The 6,762-nt window shown below is 48.6% G+C and overlaps 1 non-coding gene across 1 annotated transcript; it reads left to right on the top strand.

Annotated features, from left to right (window-relative positions):
* Nucleotides 1-261: 261 nt before the first annotated feature.
* On the top strand, nt 262-334 carry TRNAG-CCC. The gene has a single exon. It is a non-coding gene; the product is annotated as a tRNA-Gly (tRNA).
* The last annotated feature ends 6,428 nt before the right edge of the window (nt 335-6,762 follow it).

Genomic DNA, 6,762 nt, shown 5'->3' with positions numbered 1-6,762 from the left:
GGTCCACACTCTGTCTATGGAGTGTGCTTCTCTCTAAACAAATCCACTTCTTATCTGTCACTTTGTGTCTCACTGAGTTCTTTCTGTGATGAGACATCAAAGACCTCATTAAGTCCCGAGACCAGTTGTGTGAGATCTCACTTAAAAGACTGTGGGTTCAAGTCCGAGTTTCATGGTTTCAGTAGTAGTTGAACTCATTTATTGTTCTTCTTTCCTAAATATTTTTTCTCTCTTTAAAAGTAACAAGGCTCACTGAGGACTTCCCTGGTGGTCCAGTGGCTAAGACTCTGCACTCCCGATGCAGGGGGCCCAGGTTTGATCCCTGGTCAGGGAACTGGATCCCACATGCTACAACGAAGACCTGGTGCAGCCTAATCAATAAATTAATTAAAAGACTACCTTCTAAAGAAAAAAAAAATAATAAGGCGCATTGTACAAAACTTGGCTATTGCAGAAAGTCCAAAGTACAAAGCTTGATTATGCAAATCAACCACGTGCCTGTCAACCAGAGATAGTCGTTCTCAGTGTTTTCTCCTAGTCCTTTGTCTCTACGTGTACTTACTCTTCATAAGATTCGGAGAGTGCTGTGTCCTCCTTTCTCCACCTACCTTTATATTTGTAAGTATTTACATCCCCACATTCTTCAAATGTGGTTTTAATTTCAACACAGTTCTCATAGGGTATTTACTTCTGCCCCATGGGAGTCACTTACAATATTCCCAGTTTTTCGTTATTTTAAATGATCTTGTTGAGAATGTCTTTCTAGACATTTTAAAATTGTTCCCTCTCCATCTTCATCAGAACAACCAATTGGGACTTCCCTGGGGGTCTGATGGCTAAGACGCTGCACCCAATGCAGGGGGCCCAGGTTCCATCCCTGGTCAGGGAACTAGAACCCAGGTACCGCAACTAAAGACACCACGGGCCCCAACTTGCAAAATAAATAAATGAACTGGCCAAATAAATAAACATTAAAAACAAGAGCAACAACAAAAAGCCATCAAGCCAGTCCTTCCCTGTTCATACATGCCTCAGTCCCCTGCGAGGTGAGAGCTGCCTTCACACTTCCGTCAGCTGAGGGGCCCAGACAGATTCTGTCACTTGCCTGAGGCCACATCACTTGTTGTCTGAAATGCAGAATCTGACTTTTTCCCCCTGAGGCCACATAACTTGTTGTCTGAAATGCAGAATCTGATTTTTTCCCGCTTTCTCCATATCTCATGCTCTAACAGTAAATCTGTCCTTTTGAACTGTCTTTTTTTAAACCCATTTGTTTTCATTCTATACCAGCACTTGCCACCCAGTTCCAACCCCTTCCTGGTAGCCACACCCCAAAGTCACTTTAACGGGCTTCCTGCCACTGGACCCCATTGTTCTAACCCCCCCAACACACACACCACTGCCAGATGGGTCTTCCTTCAAGCCACTCACCCAGCTAGCCTCATGGTCTCCTTAGTGAAGCCCTGGGTGAAACAAGAACCCTGCCCAGCTCCCAAAGCCCACTTTCCCTCCCAGTCTTCCTCATTCACTGCACACTTCCTTATCAGCTCCCCACCCTACTCCTTGTTTCCTGCCACCCCTTTGTACTCTGTAGCCCAAGCAGAATATTCTTGTTTCCCCTCTTCTCTTCGAACTCTACTTGGTCTTCTAAGGACCAGCTCAGGTCTCATTTACTCCATGAAATAGAGTGAGCATCCCATTGGATTTGAAGTTGGCCAACTGGAGTTCAAAGCTTTGTTCTGCCAATTTTGCTGGGAGATTTGGGGCAGGGGGAGTCAACTTTTCTGAGTCATTTCTGCATATGCAAAGGTAAACTGTTATAGTAATACCTGCCTTTTGTCAACTTCCCAGAGTCCTAAGAAGGATGGAATGTGTGTCATAAAAGTTTAGTGAGCAGCTATGTGCTATGCAAATGGGAGATGGAAGCTTCAATATTTTGACCACCTAATATAAACAGATGACTCATTGGAAAATACCTGGATGCTAGGAAAGATTGAAGGCAGAAGAAGAGGGTGACAGAGGATGAGATGGTTAGATGGCATCACCGATGCAATGGACATGAACTTGGGCAAAGTCCAGGAGATGAAGGACCGGGAAGGAAGCCTGGCATGCTGCAGTCCGTGGGGTCACAAGAGTTGGACACAACTTAGCATCTGAACAACCACCACCATTCACACTCTGAACCAGTTCAGTATCCAGGTCTTCACCACCCAAACTAGAACTGATTACATCCTGTCCCGTCAGACTCTCTCACTGTTTCATGCATGGTGATCACCTTCCCTCAGCTTCCCTGTAAAGTGTCTGAATTCCATGCGGTCTCTTGCCTCACCTCCATAACCCCCAGAGTCCAATACAGCATGTCCTTGTCAGACTGCTGGCCTAATCCTCGAGTTCCAGTTGGATTCGAGTCACATAGGACTTAGAGTCCCATCCTTCTGTCAGTCTTTTGGAGGAGGAAAGCCTTACACTTTGGGGAGTGCTAGAAGACACAGGTCAAGGGGAGTTTCCACCTTTGTGAGTCTGTGGAAATGTACTGTCATTTTGGATCTTGCCTCTCAGAGAGAGACTTTCACTGCATTTTCACAGTAACCCTTATTTAGTGCACTTAGTGAAATCAGAAAACCGAGGCAAGGAAGTCCTATAGACATCCAGGAACCAGACCCAGACCGTGGATATGTTTATCAGAAAGGTCAGGGAACCTAGTCACGAAAGATGGTTCACTGATGATCTGCTTGTAAATTACTCATTTAGTCTGAGATTCATTCCTCAGCTTTGATTATCTAGAGACCCAAGCACAGTTTCCCCAATAGGTCCACCCCTGAAAAGGCCAGGCCTAGCGTAAAGGTTAGGCTTAGTCACAAGAAATGGGGTTTAGGTTAGTTAAGGGTTAGCACTGCATTTGGGTTTCGGGTTCAGGTTACACCTGGGGTGTGGTTAGCGTCAGAGTAAAAGTTCTGCTTTGTGGGAAGACTCGGTTTAGACGTGCAGATGCAGAATCATGGCAGAGTTAGTGTTAGTGTGACACACAGGTTGGGGGTTGGAATTAGGCTTAGGGTTAAGGCGACAGGTTAGGGTTGGAGTTAAGGTTAGGGTTAAGCTAGATTCCTGGATATAAAGGACAATTTTAGTAAAAGTTGTGCTTTAAAATTCTACTTTGTATGGTTAAGGACACATTTTTAGCAACTTCCCAGGAACTAGTACAGCACCTTTAGAAAAACCTTCACTCTACAGCATTCCAAGATCAAATACAGTATACAGTTGCCCATAGTTCATCAGAGTGTTTTTTAAATCTCTAATCCTGAAAATTAAAAAAAAAAAAAACTCTGGTAAACTATGGAAAACTGTATATTGCATTTGAGCTTGGAATGCTGTAGCGTGAAGGTTAACTCTCTAATCCTAAAAGGGCTTCCCTGGTGGCTCAGATGGTAAAGAATCTGACTACAACGTGGGAGACCTGGGTTCGATCCCTGGGTCGGGAAGATCCTGTGGAGAAGGGAATGGCAACCCACTCCAGTCTTCTTAACTGGAGAATTCATGAACAGAAAAGCCTGGCAGATGGCAGCCCATGGGATTGCACAACTGAGCAACTAGCAATCCCGAAAAGGCAAGTACCACTTTTAATGTCATTGTTAACACCCTGAAGTTCATTTTGTAGACTGTGTCCAGTTTGTACTGCCCTCTTCTCCTCCTGATATGCTGAACCCCTACCAGAAAAGCTGACATCATTAAAGAAAAAAAGCTGTGATCTGGAATCCACTTACATTTTACCCCAAAACTATATTTTAAAATAAACACCATATACTTTTGAAGTGCTGGTCATTTGTCAAGCACCATAAACAGAAAACACAAGCTGTCCTCACAAGAATCACACTCCAAATTGTTCGATGTGGCTCACATCTGCATTTCCAGCCCAAACTTCTTTCTCAAACTACAAAGTTGGATTTCTAGTCAAATCGCAACTGGTTGGAGAGTGAGCCCGTCTCCACTGCCCTCACTCAGCACACCGGCTTCTCATTCTCTTCTGTTCTTCTCAATGGCAACACCATTAACTGAGGATCCAAAACAAAAGCCTCCTCAAACTCTTCCTCACCTCCCACCATCCCCTCCTGCTGTAGAAATTCTCAGATCTCCACGGCATCTTCAATTAGGCCCTTATCATCTCTTGCTTAAATCATTGCAACAGCCTCTTAAATAGCTCTCTATTAATGTTCCTGCGTTCAAGCTCTTCCCCTCACATTGTCAGCAAACATGAGATCTTTGTCACGTGACCACCAGGCTTCCCTCCTGGCTCAGCCGTAAAGAATCCGCCTGCAATGCAGGAGACCCGTGGTTCAGTGGTTGTGTCGGGAAGGTCCCCTGGAGAAGGAAATGGCAACCCACGGTGGTATTCTTGCCTCGGAAATCCCGTGGACAGAGGAGACTGGTGGGCTACAGCCCATGGGGTCACGAGAGTTGGAAACGACTAAGCGACTACACAAACCACTATCACCCACAGCTGAAAGGTTGCTAAATTCCCTCCCAGGGCCTCTGCCGAGGGGACTCCCTCAGTTTGCTTCCTGGGAGTTTCCAGCCCTGCTCTGCACCCCGCACCCCTTGCACATGTACCACTTCACTGCACTCACACTTACGCTCGTCTCGTAGGAGTGGACGGCAGGCTTCTGGAAGCTGAGACAGTCTCATTCACTGCTGCACCACCGGTGTCCTGAACCACGCCTGGCACCCAGGGAGGGCCCACAAAATTTTGCTGAGAGAAAATAGCCCATGGGGCTAAATAACTCCCGGAGATCCTCTTTATATATTAGCACATCCAGTCCCCAAATAAAACTTATGCTGTGCAAGACTTCTTTAAAAAGCACACCCTGCATCTTAACAGGAAGTTCCAGATGAATAAACAGCTGACAGAACAAACTAAAGAGCATCCAGTGAATCAGCAGTTGACCATTCAGTGGCTGTTAACTAGACACAGGGAGCGAGCAGATCGGGACAAAAGTCCACTCCCCCTGCCAGCGGGCTTCCTAAGATGCTCCAGAGCTCCTTGCAGAGGGACATCCGCACGGCTCACCCCGGGGGGGAAACTCGGGCACAGAAGCAGACCACAGCAGACAAGACACCAGAGCGCTCGCTGAATGCAGAATCTGATTTACACCGAACTGGTGGCCACACAACGTCCGCCACACCCTGTCTTGTCCACTCGTGGAGCAGGGAGCCTGGTGTGTGGTTTTGAGTTGACGTTTGTGAGAAGATGACGACTCTAGGGACAGTACACATTTCGGTAACCTCTGGGTGTCTGCACTGCAACAGAACTAAAGAGGCGGTGGGATGCTGTGTTCACAATTTTAAAATCAGAGAGTTCAGCTGCCTTGTGCATTACAGAGCTGAAGGCCCAGGAGACATAGCCCTGGGCATATGCCTACAGCCTGAAGCTTTCTCTCGCAGGAAAATGCTGACCTTTATTTAGTATGCATTCGAGCTAAGTCACTTCAGTTGTGTCCAACTCTTTGTGACCCTGTGGATCATAGCCCTCCAGGCTCCTGAAATTCTCCAGGCAAGAACACTGGGTGGGTTGCCACGCCCTCCTCCAGGGGATCTTCTCAATCTCCTGCACTGGCTCGGGGATTCTTTACCACCAGCGCCACCTGGGAAGTCCCTTATTTAGAACAGGGGGGCTTACTGAGAACTTCCACTGACAGCTTCCACTTGGGAAGCTGTGTGTCTGTCTGTGGTCAGAGGAAGCAGAAGCGGATGAGAGGGGTAGCCAGTATACAAAGGGATCCTGGCCAGACTATGTGAATATAGAACCCTGACCACAAAGGTCCATCTAGTCAAAGCTATGGTTTCTTCTGCGGTCATGTATGGATGTGAGAATTGGGCCATAAAGAAAGCTGAGCACAGAAGAATTGATGCTTTTGAACTGTAGTGTTGGAGAAGACTCTTGAGAGTCCCTTGGACTGCAAGGAGATCCAACCAGTCCATCCTAAAGGAAATCAGTCCTGAATATTCACTGGAAGAACTGAAGCTGAAGCTGAAACTCCGATACTTTGGCCACCTGGTAAGAACTGACTCATTTGAAAAGACCCTGATGCTGGGAAAGATTGAAGGCGTGAGGAGAAGGGGATGACAGAGGATGAGATGGTTGGATGGCATCACCGACTCGACGGACATGAGTTTGAGTAAACTCTGGGAGTTGGTGATGGACAAGAAGGCTTGGCGTGCTGCAGTCCATGGGGTCGCAAAGAATCAGACACGACTGAGCGACTGAACTGAACTGAACCGACCCACAATCCCTCCAGCAACCAGGCCCGATCGATGGGGAGGATGTGGATCCGTGTATGCAAGCTTCCTTAAGGTCAGGGGTGGCGCCCCTCCCGCGCCGCCGCCAGCTCTGCGTGTTCTCACGTGGTGGTGGCGGTGCCGGGGTCTCCGTAGATGTCACGCCGCCGGGGTGGCTCTGCAGCGTCCCCCCTGCTTACTGCGACGGAAGCAGGCCGCAGCGGGGCGGGGGGCGGACCTAGAGCTGGAAGCGGCACTTCCAGTTGGGTAGGAGTCGTTGGGACGTAGGTAAGAGCCTGGGGGCCGCGGGAGAAAAGGGGAAGGAGGTTAGGAACGCGCCCCGCGGGCAACGGTGCGGCGCCGGGCGAAGGAGACGGCGGTGACGATGACGGTGACGGTGATGGCCGCGGCGGCAGCGCGGGGGGCGGTGGCCGGCGGAAGCTAACCCGCCGCCGCAGGGGCGCCTCGCTGGGAGTCGCGCCCGGAGCCCCG

The sequence above is a fragment of the Oryx dammah genome, unplaced genomic scaffold (assembly GCF_014754425.2).
Source record: "Oryx dammah isolate SB20612 unplaced genomic scaffold, SCBI_Odam_1.1 HiC_scaffold_7, whole genome shotgun sequence".
NCBI lineage: Eukaryota > Metazoa > Chordata > Mammalia > Artiodactyla > Bovidae > Oryx > Oryx dammah.
The sequence above is the reverse complement of the archived record's forward strand: the minus strand, read 5'-3'. Positions and strand labels throughout refer to the sequence as shown.